Source organism: Chiloscyllium punctatum, chromosome 1 (genome assembly GCF_047496795.1).
Source record: "Chiloscyllium punctatum isolate Juve2018m chromosome 1, sChiPun1.3, whole genome shotgun sequence".
NCBI classification, from domain to species: domain Eukaryota; kingdom Metazoa; phylum Chordata; class Chondrichthyes; order Orectolobiformes; family Hemiscylliidae; genus Chiloscyllium; species Chiloscyllium punctatum.
Window position 1 is genome coordinate 150848223 of NC_092739.1, and position 17981 is coordinate 150866203.

Below are 17981 nucleotides of genomic sequence, written 5' to 3' on the forward strand. Positions count from 1 at the left end.
GATTGTACACCAGTAGGGACTGGATGTGAGAGTGTGCAGTGACAGGAGGCTGGGGGTGAGAGTGTACAGTGATAGGGGGTGGGTGTGAGAGTGTACAGTAATAGGTGGCAGGGTGGAAGAGTGTTTAATGATAGGTGGCTGGGTGGGGGAGTGTACAGTCATAGTGGGCTTAGTGTGAGAGTGTACAGCAAAAGGGGGCAGGATGTGAGAGTTGTACAGTGATAGGGGCTGGATGTGAGAGTATAAAGCAATAGGGGGCTGGATGTGAGAGTGTACAGTGATACGGGCATGGGTGGGAGAGTATACAGTAATCACGGGGTTGGTGTGAGAGTGTACAGTGATAGTGGGCTGAGTGTGTGTACAGTGATAGGAGCTGGATGAGAGAGGGAGCTGGGTGTGTGAGTGTGGACTTACAGGGGTCTGGATGTGAGAGTGTACAGTGATAGGGGGCTGGGTGTGAATGTACAGTGATAGGTGGCTGGGTGGGAGAGTGTACAGTGATAGTGGGCTTAGTGTGAGAGTGTACAATGAAAGGGGGCTGGATGTGAGATTTGTAAAGTGATAGGGGCTGGATGTGAGAGTATACAGCGATAGGGGGCTGGATCTGAGAGTGTACAATGATACGGGGCTTGGTGGAAGAGTGTACAGTGATAGGTGCTGGGTGTGAGAGTGTACAGTGATAGAGACCTTGGTGTGAGAGTGTACAGGGATAGAGCGCTGAGTGTGAAAATGTACAGCAAATGGGGCCTGGGTGTGTGAGTGTACAGTGATAGTGGGCTGGGTGTGAGAGTGTACAGTGATAGGGGCTGGGAGTGAGAGTGTACAGTGAAAGGGGGCTGGGTGTGAGAGTGTACAGTGTTCAGGAGCTGGGTGTGAGCGTGTAAGCGATAGTGAGCTGAGCGTGTGAGTGTACAGTGATAGGGGGCTGGGTGTGAGAGTCTAAAGCGTTAGGGGGCTGGGTATGAGAGTATACAGTGATATTAGGCTGTGTGAGAGTGTACAGTGATAGGGGTCTGGGTGTGAGAGTGTACAGCGATAAGGGTCTGGATGTGAGAGTGTACAGTGATAGGGGGCTGGGTATGAGAGTATACCCCGATAGGGGGCTGGGTGTCAGATTTTAAAGCGATTGGGGGCTGGGTGTGTGTGTACAGCGTTGGGGGCTGGGTGTGAGAGTGTACCCCGATAGGGGTCTGGGTGTCAGAGTTTAAAGCGATTGGGGGCTGTGTGTGTGTGTACAGCGATAGGGGGTTGGATGTGAGAGTGTACAGTGATATTGGGCTGGGTGTGAGAGTGTACAGCGATAGGCGATAGGTGTGAGATTGTACAGTGATAGGGGCTTGGAGTGCGAGTGTACAGTGAAAGGGGGCTGGGTGTGAGAGTGTAAAGCAATAGGGGGCTAGGTGTGTGAGTGTACAGCGATAGGGGGCTGGGTGTGAGAGTGTAAAGCAATAGGGGGCTAGGTGTGTGAGTGTACAGCGATAGGGGGCTGGGTGTGAGAGTCTAAAGCGATAGGGGGCTGGGTGTGAGAGTATACAGTGATATTGGGCTGTGTGTGAGAGTGTACAGCAATAGGGGTCTGGGTGTGAGAGTGTACAGTGATAGGGGGCTGAGTATGAGAGTGTACCCCGATAGGGGGCTGGGTGTCAGATTTTAAAGCGATTGGGGGCTGTGTGTGTGTGTACAGCGATAGGGGGTTGGATGTGAGAGTGTACAGTGATAGGGGGCTGGGTGTGAGAGTATACAGTGATATTGGGCTGTGTGTGAGAGTGTACAGCGATAGGGGATAGGTGTGAGATTGTACAGTGATAGGGGCTTGGAGTGCGAATGTACAGTGAAAGGGGGCTGGGTGTGAGAGTGTAAAGCAATAGGGGGCTAGGTGTGTGAGTGTACAGCGATAGGTGGCTGGGTGTGAGAGTCTAAAGCGATAGGGGGCTGGGTGTGAGAGTATACAGTGATATTGGGCTGTGTGTGAGAGTGTACAGCAATAGGGGTCTGGGTGTGAGAGTGTACAGTGATAGGGGGCTGAGTATGAGAGTGTACCCCGATAGGGGGCTGGATGTCATATTGTAAAGCGATTGGGAGCTGGGTATGTGTGTACAGCGATAGGGGGCTGGGTGTGAGAGTGTACAGTAATAGGGGGCATGGTGTGAGAGTGAACAGTGATAGTGGGCTGGGTGTGAATGTGTACAGTGATAGGAGCTGGATGAGAGAGCGTACAGTGATAGTGGGCTGGATGCGTGAGTGTTGACTGACAGGGGGCTGGATGTGAGAGTGTACAGCGATAGGGGCCTGGGTGTGAGATTGTACAGTGATAGGGGTGTGGGTGTGAGAATGTACAGTGATAGTGGGCTGGATGTGAGTGTGTACAGTAATAGGGGCTGGGTGTGAGAGTGCACAGCAATAGTGGGCTGGATGTGCGTGTGTACAGTAAAAGTGGCTGGGTGTGAGAGTGTACAGGGATAGCTGACTGGGTGTGAGAGTGCACAGTGAAAGGGGGACTGGGGGTGAGAGTGTACAGTGATAGAGGGCTGGGTGTGAAAATGTACAGCGATTGGGGGCTGGGTGTGTGAGCATGCAGCGATAGAGGGCTTGGTGTGTGAGTGTACAGTGATAGTTGGCTGGTTGTGAGAGTGTAAAGCGATAGGGGGCTGGGTGGGTGAGTGTACAGCGATTGGGGGCTGTGTGTGAGTGTCTAAAGCGATGGGGGCTGGGTGTGAGAGTGTACAGTGTTGGGGAGCTGGGTGTGAGAGTGTAAGGCGATAGGGGGCTGGGTGTGTGAGTGTACAACGATGGGGGGCTGGGTGTCAGAGTATAAAGCGATTGGGGGCTGGGTGTGAGAGTGTACAGTGATAGGGGGCTGGGTGTGAGAGTGTACAGCGATAGGGGGCTGGGTGTGAGAGTGTACAGCGATAGGGGCTGGGTGTGAGAGTGTACAGCGATAGGGGGCTGGGTGTGAGAGTGTACAGCGATAGGGGCTGGGTGTGAGAGTGTACAGCGATAGGGGGCTGGGTGTGAGAGTGTACAGTGATAGGGGGCTGGGTGTGAGAGTGTACAGCGATAGGGGGCTGGGTGTGAGAGTGTACAGTGATAGGGGGCTGGGTGTGAGAGTGTACAGCGATAGGGGCTGGGTGTGAGAGTGTACAGCGATAGGGGCTGGGTGTGAGAGTGTACAGCGATAGGGGGCTGGGTGTGAGAGTCTACAGGGATAGGGGGCTGAGTCTGAGAGTCTACAGCGATAAGGGGCTGGGTGTGAGAGTGTACAGTGATAGGGGAATGGGTTTGTGAGTGTACAGCAATAGGGGGCTGGGTGTGAGAGTGTACAGTGATAGGAGCCTCTGTATGAGAGCGTACAGCGATAGGGGGCTGGTTGTGAGAGTGTACAGTGAAAGGGGGCTGGGCATGAGAGTGTACAGTGATAGACGGCTGTGTGTGAAAACGTACAGTGATTGGGGGCAGGGTGTGAGAGTGTACAGTGATGGAGGCTGGGTGTGTGTGTGTACAGCGATAGGGGGCCGGGTATGAGATTGTACAGCGATTGGGGCATTGTGTGAGTGTGCAGTGATAGGGGGCTAGGTGTGAGAGTGTACAGTGATGGGGGCTGGTTGTGAGAGTGTACAGTGATGGAGGCTGGGTGTGTGAGTGTACAGTGATGGAGGCTGGGTGTGTGAGTGTACAGTGATGGGGGCTGGTTGTGAGAGTGTACAGTGATGGAGGCTGGGTGTGTGAGTGTACAGTGATGGAGGCTGGGTGTGTGTGTGTACAGCGATAGGGGGCCGGTTATGAGATTGTACAGCGATTGGGGCATTGTGTGAGTGTGCAGTGATAGGGGGCTAGGTGTGAGAGTGTACAGTGATGGGGGCTGGTTGTGAGAGTGTACAGTGATGGAGGCTGGGTGTGTGAGTGTACAGTGATGGAGGCTGGGTGTGTGAGTGTACAGTGATGGGGGCTGGTTGTGAGAGTGTACAGTGATGGGGGCTGGTTGTGAGAGTGTACAGTGATGGAGGCTGGGTGTGTGAGTGTACAGCGATAGTGGCTGGGTGTGAGAATGTACGGCGATCGGGGCAGAGTGTGAAAGTGTACAGTGATAGGGGGCTGGGTGTGAGAGTGTACAGCGATAGTGGCTGGGTGTGAGAATGTACGGTGATGGAGGCTGGGTGTCAGAGTGTAAAGCGATTGGGGGCTGGGTGTGAGATTGTACCCTGACAGGGAACTAGGTGTCAGATTGTAAAGCGATTGGGGGCTGGATGTGAGAGTGTACAGAGGTCATGGCCTGGGTGTGAGTGTATACAGTGATCAGGGGCTGGGTGTGAGGGTGTACAGCGATAAGGGTTGGGTGTGAGAGTGCACAGCGATAGGGGGCTGGGTGAGAGTGTCTGCAGTGATGGGGGCTGGGTGTGAGAGTCTACAGTGATAGTGGGCTGGGTGTGAGAGTGTAAAGCAATAAGGGGCTGTGTGTGTGAGTGTACAGCGATTGGGGGCTGGGTGTGAGAGTGTACAGTGGAAGGGTGCTGGGTGTGAGTGTGTACAGTGTTAAGGAGCTGGGTGTGAGAGTGTAAGGCGATAGGGGGCTGTGTGTGTGAGTGTACAGTGGTAGGGGTCTGGGTATGAGAGCGTACAGTGATAAGGGACTGGATGTGAGAGTGTACCCCGATAGGGGCTGGGTGTGAGAGTGTACAGGGATAGGGGGCTTGGTGTCTGAGTGTACAGCGATAGGGGGCTGGGTGTGAGTGTGTACAGCGATAGGGGGCTGGCTGTGAGAGTGTACAGTGATAGGAGTTGGGTGTGAGTGTGTTCAGCAATAGGGGGCTGGGTGTGAGAGTGGACAGTGATAGGAGTTGGGTGTGAGTGTGTTCAGCAATAGGGGGCTGGGTGTGAGAGTGTAAAGCGATAGGGGGCTGTGTGTGCGAGCATACATTGATAGGGGGCTGGCTGCGAGAGTGTACAGTGATAGAGGGCTGGGAGTGAGTGTGTACAGCGATATGGGGCTGGGTGTGAGAGTGGACAGCGATAGGACATGGCTGTGATACTGTACAGTCATAGGGGGCTGGATGTGTAAGTGTACAGTGATAGGGCGCTGGGTGTGAGAATGTGCAGCGACAGGGGGCTGGGTGTGAGATTGTACAGAGTTAAGAGGTTGTGTATGATCGTGCAGTTGATAAGGGGCTGGGTGTGTTAGTGCTCACTGTTAGCTAGGTGTGAGACTGGACAGCAATGGAGGGCTGTGTCTGGCCTTATTCAGTGATGGTACTGGGTATAACAATAAACATGTATGAATTTTGTGTGTAAAAATTTACAGCTGTACAAAAATGACTAAATGCAATAAGATAAACTAGAAACAGAACAAAAATGTGTCGTGCATTAGTCAGAAGGGAGATGTGAAGATGAGTCATTTTTTATTCCTTTTTGTTTGAGTAGATTGGGGTTTTTATTCTCTCTATCTGATCTTCCAGATGCTCTGCTCACACAAGTTAAGCACTTTGTACACACTGATATCCCCAGCCTTCAGGCTTGTTACTGGAAATTTTACCTGCAACAAGGCTTGGATTTCACTGTATAAATGAAAGTTTTAACAAATCAGATGTTATGTGTATCATCTTGCTGAATGCTATAAGTTGCTTTATTTCTTATGTTTCTTTTTATTTCAAATGAAATTAAGAAAAACACAAGAAATGGAATGTGGTGGATTAATTCTGATTATCCCCCTCCTTTGACTGGGATGAATCAGGAACCTTCCATGTTGACCACTGCTTGGATGAACTCCAGACAGTGCAAGGTCCCAGAATGTACTTTGGGTGAATGACTTCAATGTCCATCATCAAGAATGATGGTGCAACGCCAATAACTGATCTGATTGAGCCCTAAAGGACGGACAGACACAGCAGCCTTAGTGGATCTGAAGCAGGTGGTGAGTGAACCAATATGGCCTTGTCCTCACTAAATGTAGCAAGACCTGGTAAACATTCGACCTTGGGTTGTTAGATGGCAATAGTATTCATACCACATAAGTGCCAGACAATAACTGTCTCTCATGAGAACGAATCCACCCATGGCCCATTGACATTCGATGGCACTACCATCACTGAATCCCTCATTATTAATATCCTGAGGGCTACCATTAACCAGAAATTGTCTGGACCAACAGTATAAGTATTGTGGCTTCAAGAGCAGGTCAAATCTTGAAATTCTGTGTAGAGTAACTCACCTTTAGTCTCCCAAAGCCTGTCCACCATCTACAAGGAACAAGTCAGTAATGGAGTACTCTCCACTTGCCCAGATGGACGCAGTCAGTACTATCTTCAAGGAACTTGAGAGCATCCAGTTCATTTGATCAGCACCTCAGCTATCATCTTCAATGTTCTTTCCCTTTGTCACTAACAGATAATGTATGAAGGTGCCAGTGCTGGACTGAGTTGGACAATCTCAGAAGTCACACAAGACCTGTTATAATCCAACAGGTTCATTTGAAATTACAAGCTTTCGAAGCACTGCTCCTTTGTCAGGTGAAGTCAGTGGCAGTAGTGTGAACCATCTGAAAGATGCACTATTACTCAGTCAAAAGTGATTGTAACTTCCAAACTGACAACCTATAAGGACAAGGGCAACAGGTACATAGGAACACCACCACATGCAAGTCCCTACCAAAACGCACATCATCCTGAGTTGGAAAAATATCGTCGTTCCTTCACTGTCACTGGGTCAGAATCCTGGAATTCCTTCTGTAACAGCAGTGCGGGTGTAACCAAAATACAAGACTGTTGTGGTTCAAGAAGATAGGTCACCCACGCCTCCCCTGGGGCAATTAGGAACAGGCAATAGATTCGAGTCTAACCAGTGCTCCCCATATTCAATTAATCTGATGTGGTGATGTTGTGAGCAGATTAAGTGTTGCTCAGGACACGAAGGAGAAGTCTTCTGAATTATTCAATTGGATCCTTTGTGTGCGTCTAAGAGGGAAATTAGGACAAAGTTTTGCCCAATGGGTAGTTTGTGCTTCATCACCAAAGTAATTGGTCTAATATCCTGCTCTGCAGAGATTGAAAGGGAATCAAACAGAATGGAAAGTGGAGTTGAAACCACAACAAGATCAGCCTTGATCTTATTGCAGGGTGGAATAGGTTTGATTGGCCTGACCACCTCCTCTTGCTGCTAAGTCCTGTATTATCCTGACTGGTGACTATTCCTTTGAAGGGAATCCAACATCGGTGTTTATGGCACTCATCCACAGACTCTATCAACAAACACATCGACCTGGACCCAATATACCGGCCACTACAGTGGACAGCTCGAACTGACAACCGGAAGTGGCAGAGACAGGCCACTATAAATGCCGGAGGAAACAGCATAGAAGCGCTTCACAGGAGGCTCCCACGCACTGAGGATGTCATCGAGACAGGGGATGAAACGTTTGCAAGACAAATTCCCAGCTCGGCGAACAGAACCACAACAATGAGCACCCGAGCTACAAATCTTCTCCCAAACTTTGAATTGGTGTTTATTTTAGAGGAGCAAGACAGTCTTGATGAGGAAAAGATGGTTACAGACAATTCATTCACTCTGACTGGAGCCCATGCTCATGGTGTAGTATCTGGCCTAACATAACAGCCGCAGCCTATTTCAGTGGGTCCTACCCAAGTTAATATTCTAACCCTAGAAAACACTTCAGAGGCAGTTAGGAACTGAACTCTGTTGTCTCAAAAAAAATTCATTCTAAATGCATTATATTGTGCCTTATCTATTTGTTATGAGAAAGTGGTGCCACTTTAAAGCTTTATTCTAAATGTACTCCATACTTTCTATCAACATATATCTTTCATTACTACCATTAGTTCCAGAGTGGTGCAAACTGCTACAAGCTAATAGCAATTTTTTTGATATAAAAACCAATCTTTCAGCCACTCTAAAATCAATTCAGTTTTTTTTCTTCTCTCTATTGCTAGGACCTAACAAGTGGCTGATGATTGATGAGGTTTCAGATCTCCTGGGTTCGAGCTGTACAGGCCCCCTGTCAAACCAGAGCAGAATCCTTCAGAAGTAATCAGAGGCTCCATCTTCCAGTCCATTCTCAGTTGAGAATAGAAGATCACCGAGTGGCATATGTTCCAAATTGGATTTTCTAAGGAAAGAAAATGTATTATTTTTTCCCATCTGATATCATGCGTTGCATTCTTATTTAGGTAGTGCAATGTCATTTTCAATTTGGAAGGTAGTGCACTGCTTCACACGGACTCTGCTGATAATCCAAATCAGTTTGCATTTTATTTTTTAAGGCTCTGTACGTGAATCTGTTAAATGTTCCACACAGCGCTAGGCAATCAATTGTTCAGCTATAATACAGTTTACACAGCTTGTGATCTTGCAAATGATGGTCTGCACAGTTCGGCCTGCTGGATATATTCACTTGAATGCTGTCCAAGATATTTGAGAGGTACATAGTTTGAATTAAGGCTTTTGAACCTAGCCACTGAGATAACTTGACTGCAACGGTCTCATAGGTTGGCTATTCAGTCTTGAAGTTGGTGAAAAGGGTTTAAGAATTGACTCTGCATCCTCTGTTTTGGCCAGGGTGAATGTAGTAATTGAGTAACACGTTGTAAGTTCTTCAGTGAATAATGCATCTTCACTGCACATTCTAATACAGTGAATAAAAAGAGAATCAGTGTGTGTTTGCTGGGCTCTCAGACCAAGGCTGATTCTCCCTCATAGTGAGAACCTGCACACGGAGACTTTTAATGGAGAGCTGGCTTTTGTGCTGCCATCACCAATCACAGTGTGTTTCGGGCTGACCAGAAAAGATTCTCACCAATGCTGCCTCATCATATGGCCTTCCATGTGGAAAGGATTTACAGATTGACAATTAATGTGTTTGACACGTCTTGTGTGGCCATCAGGTTCTGAGATTCCCATTAAGCATTAGCATTGTTAAGATTAATTCTTACTTTCCAACCAATCAATTCAATCAATCCTAGCAATCAATTGCACTCAATTCTCACTTCTGATTCGGAATCTTATGGAATCTGGGGCAGCTCACAGACCAGAATTTCTACTTTTTTTTTAAGCGTTTAGGTTTAGCTTTAAGCAGTTGGTGTTGGAGTCTCAACATGGCAGGAGCTGCTGGAAAAGCTATCTTTTCCCTCTCTTGGTTACAGCTAGAGGCTGGGGTTTCTCTCTGCTGCTGGGTTACCCATGAGACACGTCTATTTTTCTGAATTTGCCTTTTTTGCCAAGGGGTGATATTTACAGGATCTTATTACATTGAAGCAGTTAATTAGTAATAGTTGCTGTATCTATCATTTGGTTAAATCTTCCAACAAGTTAAGTTATTCTAAGTTCACTTTTTCCTTTTTTTGTAGTTTAACTGGAGTGTTTAAATAAATCGTGTTTCGCTTAACATCGAGTAGTTTGACTGGTCACGTTGCATCTGGAATACAGCACATCATATTTGCCTTTAAAATAAGAAAAAGTTAGGGTCCAGGCTACCTTCTTAAAATATCTTGAGGGGGTCTGGTCTGGTCCATAACAAAAGAACAAAAGAACAAAGAGCAGTACAGGAACAGACTCTCTGGCCCTCCAAGTTTGCACTGACAGATAAGCCTTTCTAAGGAAATTAAATCACTAGGAGACAGCACACATTATTCAAGAATCTAAAACAATAAATCTACACAGCACAGATCAGGGGAATGAGAATAAAGCTTTGCACTGCTACCTCACAGGACCAGGGTCGGGGGACTGTCTGTACGGAGTTTGCACATTCTCCCTGTGACTGCATCAGTTTCCTCTGGGGGCTCCGGTTTCCTCCCACAGTCCAAGTCAGGTGGATTTGCCATGCTAGGTTGTTCATAACATCCAGATATGTGCAAGCTAGGTGAATTAGCCATGGGAAATGCAGGGTTACAGGGATAGGGTCGGGGGATGGGTCTGGCCACACCAATTCAGGTTGCTTCTATTGTTCCAACTTTAAAAAAAACCCAAGGCCTCACAAGCTGTTTACTTTACTGGATTTCCAAGTAGACAGCTTGGTATATCTGGCTTAAAACCTCTCTTTAAAGACCTCTCTTGGCTGACTGCCTGTGTGGAGTTTGCACATTCTCCCAGGTCTGCGTGGGTGTCCACCAGTGCTATGGTTTCCTCCCACAGTCCAAAGATGTGCAGGTTAGGTGAATTGGCCATGCTAAATTGCCCGTAGTGTTCGGTGGATTAGTCAGGTATAAATGTAGGAGAATGGGTCTAGGTGGGTCTCTCTTCAGAGGGTTGGTGTGGACTTGTTGGGCCAAAGGGCCTGTTTCCATACTGTAGGGAATCTAGTCAAAACTAGGACAAAATAACCGGGGAATGTTCAGAAGGTCGGTGTGGACTCAATGGGCTGAATTGCCTGCTTCCGCACTGGAGGGATTCTATGATTTTATGATTCAATGATCTATAAGAATGAATGTAAATTGTTGAAGTTCTGTACAAAACAAATGCAAGAGTATAAAGTTTCTCAAGTTCAAGAGAAAAGTGCAAACCTCTGTCCATCAAGAAAACAAGCCAACTGACAAAGGAGCAGCGCTCCGAAAGCTTGTGTTTCCAAACAACCTGGTGTGGTGTGATTTTTGACGTTATCCACTCCAGTCCAGCACCAGCATCTCCACATCACAACTTCTACCCAACAAACTACTATTCTGTGAAACCCAAAGATGACATGATCAGGGAACATAATGGAATCATAGAGTCCCTAGAGTGTGGAAACAGGCCATTTGGCCCAACAGGTCCACACCAATCCTCCAAAGAGTATCCCACCCAAACCCGCTCCCATACGCTATTACCTTACCTTCCCTGACTAATGCACCTAACCTAAACAATTTAGCATGGCTAATTCACCTCATCTGCATATCTTTGGACTGGGGGAGGAAACTGGAGCACTCGGAGGAAGCCCACACAGACACGTGAAGAACGTGCAAACTCCACACAGACAGTCACCCGAGGCTGGAATCAAACCCAGGCCCCTTGCATTGTAAGGTAGCAGTGCTAACCATTCAGCCACCATGCCACCCCTGAGCCTTGTGCCACCTGATTGTCTGAATCTGTAAAGTCAAGGACAGAGAGTGAGATAGGGCACGGTATATATAAAGATATAAGCAAGTGTTACAAAAATAGTGCGAGGTGGTGGGAGGATGACATTGTATCCGGATCTGAAAAGGTTAGTATTTGATGGAGTGCAGTAAACAGTACCCACTGTGATGGTGTCTCACAGACTTGTCAGAGTAAAGAAGGAGCTGGTAGTGGACAGACGTGAGGCTAGACATGAGGCTACATGAATGTAGGTCATATTGATGTCAGCAGTTGCAGTAATACAATAAATGGTTTATTGTTTATTCCACATGATTCTTCCATTTAAAATTAAAAAAATGGCTGTCCTCATCCACTCCATACTCTCTTATTTACATCCTCAAAACATTCCATCCCTTTGTCAAACATGATTTCCCTTTCGTAAATCTAAGCTGACCCTGCCCAACCCTGTCTCCGTTTCTGAATGCTTTGCTGTTAAATGTTTTATAATGGACTCGAGCATTTTCCCCTCTCCCGATTGTCAGGTGACACAAATTTTACAAACAATAGCAGCAGCAAAGACATTTGCAGGATGTTGCATGATGGACGATATTAATTCAGCTTCTCATTATGTCTCTCTCTCTCAATCTTCTATTCCAATCAGCGACTTTATTCAATAAACTAGCAATCTAATGCTACAAACTTGTCAATTATCTAAGGAGTCTCATTCTAAATTAATCTCACAAATTTACATCAATCACAGACAATGATCTCAGCTATAAATATATAATCACCAAGCAGTTAGGGTGGAATTACGGAACAGAATTGAACTTTTGTAACCTCGGTTATCCATTTTGCCATTAACCTTATCTACCAATTATTTGCATATTCAATGTTCCAGTTTCAGAGCTGCTAACATTGTAAGGTTAATAAATGTTTGTTCATTCATGTCATTCCTGCCGGACTTCTTTGACAATGAGTTAAGAAAAATGTATTCATTCACTCAGTAATTGCGTGCAATTCTGGTCTCCTTCCTATCGGAAAGATGTTGTGAAACTTGAAAGCGTTCAGAAAAGATTTACGAGGATGTTGCCAGGGTTGGAGGATCTGAGCTACAGGGAGAGGCTGAATAGGCTGGGGCTGTTTTCCCTGTAGCGTCAGAGGCTGAGGGGTGACCTTATAGAGGTTTACAAAATTATGAGGGGTATGGATAGGATAAATAGACAAAGTTTTTTCCCTGGAGTTGGGGAGTCCAGAACTAGAGGGCATAGGTTTAGGGTGAGAGGGGAAAGATATAAAAGAGACCTAAGGGGCAACATTTTCACGCAGAGGGTGGACTTGTAAGGAATAAGCTGCCAGAGGATGTGGTGGAGGCTAGTACAATTGCAACAATTAAGAGGCATTTGGATGTGGATATGAAGAGGAAGAGTTTGGAGGGATAAAGGCCGGGTGCTGGCAGGTGGGACTAGATTTGGTTGGGATATCTGGGCGGCATAGATGGGTTGGACCGAAGGGTCTGTTTCCATGCTGTACATCTCTATTACTCTATGACTCTAACTTGTGCAGATAGAGTCATAGAGTAATAGAGATGTACAGCATGGAAACAGACCCTTCGGTCCAACCCGTCCATGCCGACCAGATATCCCAACCCAATCTAGTCCCACCTGCCAGCACCCGGCCCATATCCCTCCAAACCCTTCCTATTCATATACCCATCCAAATGCCTCTTAAATGTTGCAATTGTACCAGCCTCCACCACATCCCCTGGCAGATCATTCCATACACGTACCACCCTCTGCGTGAAAAAGTTGCCCCTTAGGTCTCTTTCATATCTTTCCCCTCTCACCCTAAACCTATGCCCTCTGGTTCTGGACTCCCCAACCCCAGGGAAAAAACTTTGCCCATTTATCCATGCCCCTCATAATTTTGTAAACCTCTATAAGGTCACCCCTCAGCCTCTGACGCTACAGGGAAAACAGCCCCAGCCTGTTCAGCCTCTCCCTATAGCTCAAATCCTCCAACCCTGGCAACATCCTTGTAAATCTTTTCTGAACCCGTTCAAGTTTCACAACATCTTCCCGATAGGAAGGAGACCAGAATTGCACACAATATTCCAACAGTGGCCTAACCAATGTCCTGTACAGCCGCAACATGACCTCCCAACTCCTGTACTCAATACACTGACCAATAAAGGAAAGCATACCAAACGCTTTCTTCACTATCCTATCTACCTGCGACTCCACTTTCAAGGAGCTATGAACCTGCACTCCAAGGTCTCTTTGTTCAGCAACACTCCCTCGGACCTTACCATTGAGTGTATAAGTCCTGCTAAGATTTGCTTTCCCAAAATGCAGCACCTCGTATTTATCTGAATTAAACTCCATCTGCCACTTCTCAGCCCATTGGCCCATCTGTTCAAGATCCTGTTGTCGTCTGAGGTAACCCTCTTCGCTGTCCACTACACCTCCAATTTTGGTGTCATCTGCAAACTTACTAACTGTACCTCTTATGCTCAATCCTAATGAGAGGTTCATAATTACTGACATAATCCATGTCAGCATGAGGTAGGTTGGTCATTTGGTTTTCACTCACTTCTAAGTGTAAACAGGCAGGCAAGCCCCAGATGATTGCTTGACATGATGCAAGATGGATGGCTAAAGGTTCATGCTGTTCCCTTGATAACCAATCATGTCAGGTTATATGTTTGTGTAGAAAAGCTGGTGAAACTCCAGGATATAATTTCCTCGAGATTTCCAGGACTTTTCTTCAAAGATGGCCATTTAAGAGAATTGTCACTGTGGGTCAACCCACAGTAAGTAAACTGCAGTAGTTCAAGAAAGCAGCTCACACCAACTTCTCAAGGGACAGGCAATAAATGTTGGCCGAGCCAGTGTTGCCTACATCCCACAAGTTTCACTAACATCTCACAAGTGAATGAATAACTAAAAAGAAATTAGCATGTGCTTTGTTTATAGTTGGTCCACCAATGGTGGCCATGCTTTCATTGTCTCCTTCCTAACCTCTGGAATTTCTTCCTGACATCCCAATGCCTCCCTCTTTTAAAAGCCTCCTTCATATGTACTTCTTTGGCCAAGGCCATTGTAATCCAGATGTCTGAGCCAATTCTCTGGCATTTCAAATCCCACCACAGCAGCTGGTTGAATTTGGACTCAATGAATTAAAAGGAAAATCTCAAAGTGAAAATAAATCTGAGTAATGACAATCAATTGTTGTCAAGCCCATTTTGCTCACTAATGCCCTTTAGGGAAGGAGATCTGTCATCCTTACCTGGCCCGGCGTACATGTAACTCCAGACCCACAGCAGCGTGTTGCCTCAGTTCAAAGGCAAATAGGGCTGGACAGGCAACAAATACTGGCCTTGTTAATGATGCCCACATCCCGTGAAAAAACAAAGAAAAAAAATCATTCGATCATCTGGCGGAACACTTCCTTATGTGGCTAAGTGGCGTAATCTGTTTCAACCTGCTCTTGTGAAGTACCTCAGGAGGTTTTAATATGCTAAAGGTACGATTTCAACAAAAGTTCTTCATTTGTGTACTAACTTCCAAAAGAGGTCCGGATGCTGTGAATCAGAAACAAAACCAGAAATTGCTGGAAAGGCTCAGCAGGTCTGGCAGCATCTGTGGAGATAAATCAGAGTTAACCTTTCATTCTCAGGGAGGGTCACTGGACCCAAAACGTTAATGCTGATTTCTCTCCACATGCTGACAGGCCTAGAATCATGAAGATGTACAGCAAAGAAACAAACCCTTCAGTCCAACCCATCCATGACGACCAGATATCCCAACCCAATCTATGTCCATCTGCCTGCTCCTGGCCCATATCCCTTCAAACCCTTCCTATTCATATACCCATCCAAATGCCTCTTAAATGTTGCAGTTGTACCAACCTCCACCACATCCTCTGGCAGATCATTCCATACACGTACCACCCTCTGTGTGAAAACGTTGCCCCTTAGGTCTTTTTTATATCTTTCCCCTCTCACCCTAAACCTATGCCCTCTAGTTCTAGATTCCCTGACCCCAGGGAAAAGACTTTGTTCAGTTATCCTATCCATGTCCCTCATAATTTTGTAAACCTCTATAAGGTCACCCCTCAGCCTCCGACACTCCAGGGAAAACAGCTCCAGCCTGTTCAGCCTCTCCCTGTAGCTCAGATCCTCCAACCCTGGCAACATCCTTGTAAATCTTTTCTGAACCCTTCCAAGTTTCACAACATCTTTCCGATTGGAAGGAGACCAGAATTGCATGCAATATTCCAACAGTGGCCTAACCAATGTCCTGTACAGCCGCAACATGACTTCCCAACTCCTGTACTCAGTGCTCTGGCCAATAAAGGAAAGCATACCAAATGTATTCTTCACTATCCTATCTACCTGCAACTCCACTTTCAAGGAGCTATGAACCTGCACTCCAAGGTCTCTTTGTTCAGCAACATTCCCTTGGACCTTACCATTAAGTGTATAAGTCCTGCTAAGATTTGCTTTCCCAAATGCAGCACCTCGCATTTATCTAAATTAAATTCCATCTGCCAGTTCTCAGCCCATTGGCCCATCTGATCACGATGTCATTGTAATCTGAGGTAATCTTCTTTGCTGTCCACTACACCTCCAATCTTGGTGTCATCTGTAAACTTACTACCTGCTGAGTGTTTCTTCATTTGATTGTTGTTTGCTTCATTTTCACAGAGCTGTGCCTTTTATTCCTGAGGTTTTCTATTTGTTTTAGCAAAAATGCAGACTTGCAGTAGATAGTAGAAACTCATGTATTACTTAATACCAAATACACATCTAGCTACGAACCAATGCTACGGTCTTCGAATATGAGGCTTAGCATTTTAGTATTTAATGAGTGCCACCACAATGTCTGGATCTCAATGCCTTTACTTATTCATCAAAGCCTTTGTTAAAATCACTCTCAGCCCTTGTACAACACTGTCATTCAAATGGATGTTCTCTGGTTGCAGGGATCAAGTGAGGTCAAATCCAGATTTCAAGCAAAGCAAGAAACAAAATCAATCTTCTGTCCTATTGGTTGTGATTCTTTCATCATTTTTTATATCTTTAGACTCCACTGCCTCCTGCTCTGCATTTTCAATTTCTTTTCATGTGTTTTTATTGCCAAGTATAAGCTACATTTGAAATGGAAATACTTCCCTGATTGAAGATTGTTTAACCTGCTGTGTCTGATGTGCTTGAATGATGAACAAATAAATTGAAAGTTTCAAGATTCAGAAATGAAATATGATGGTAAGATCTCAGCATTTTCTTGAGTCTGAACTATTTACACAGATTTATGACAATTCGAATTTTGGGTGCATTCCAATGATGATCCTGAGATTTATGTTTTTTAGATTTGTTTATCCACTCTCAGAATGTGGGTGTCACTGGCTGGGCCAGTATTTATTGCCCATCCTTAGCTGCCCTTGAGAAGGTTGTGGTGAGCTGCCTTCTTAAACCACTGACATCCATGTGCTGTAGGTTTACCCATATTGCCCTAAGAGAGGGAGTTCCCGAATTTTAATCCAGCGGCAGAGAAGGAATGGCAATATATTTCCAAGTCAGGATGATGAGTGGCTTGGAGGGGAATTTGTAAATGGTGGTGTTGCCGTATATCTACTGCCCTCGTCTTTCTAGATGGAAGTGGTCATAGGTTTGGAAGGTGCTGTCTGAAAGTGTGTGGAGAATTTCTGCAATGCATCTTGTAAATGGTACACACTGCTGCTATCGAGCTTCAGTGGTGCAGGGCTTGGGTATTTGTGGATCTAGCGTCAATCACATGCACTGTTTTGCCCTGGACTAGTATCACCCAGGTAATTGGGGCATATTCCATCATAATCCTGATTTATGTCTTGGTGAGCTGAAAATGTGTTGCAGGAAAAGCACAGCAGGTCAGGCAGCATCCAAGGAGCAGGAGAATCGACGTTTCGGGCATAAGCCCTTCTTCAGGAATGAGGAAAGTGTGTCCAGCAGGCTAAGGTAAAAGGTAGGGAGGAGGGACTTGGGGGAGGGGCGTTGGGAATGCGATAGGTGGAGGGAGGTCAAGGTGAGGGTGATAGGCCGGAGTGGGGGTGGGGGCGGAGAGGTCAGGAAGAAGATTGCAGGTTAGGAAGGCGGTGCTGAGTTCGAGGGATTTGACTGAGACAAGGTGGGGGGAGGGGGGAGTTTTAAACAGACATTGGGGAGTCAGGAGGTGAGTTACTCACTGCAGTATTCCTAGTCTCTAACCTGCTCTCGTAACCACTACATTTATGTGGCTGTCCAACTCGATTTCTGGTCAATAGTAACCTAAAGTTGTTGGTAGTGCGGGAATCGGTCATGGCGATGCCATTGAATATCATGTGACAATGGTTAGATTCTCTCTATTGGAGATGGCCATACGTAACATTCATGTGGTCGAAATGTTACTCACCACTTGCCAGCCTAAATCTGGATATTGTCCAGTTCTTGCTGCATTTGGACACGGACATCTTCAGTACCTGAGGAATCACGAATGGTGCCAATCATTGATCAGTCATAGAGATGTACAGCATGGAAACAAACCCTTCGGTCCAACTCATCCATGCCAACCAGACATCCTAACCAAATCTAGTCCCATTTGCCAGCAGTTGGCCCATATCCCTCTAAACCCTTCCTATTCATATACCCATCCAGATGCCTTTTAAATGGTGTAATTGCACCTGCCTCCACCAATTCCTTTGGTAGCTCATTTCAGACACGCACCACCTTCTGCGTGAAAAAGTTGCCCCCTTAGGTCCCTTTTAAATTTTTCCTCTCTCACCCTCAACCTTTGCCCTCAAGTCCTGGACTCCCCCACCCTCCAGGGAAAAGAACTTGTATATTTACCCTATCCATGCCCCTCACAGTTTTAAAAATCTCTATAAGGTCACCGCTCAGCCTCCGATGCTCCAAAAACAAAACAGCCCCAGCCTATTCA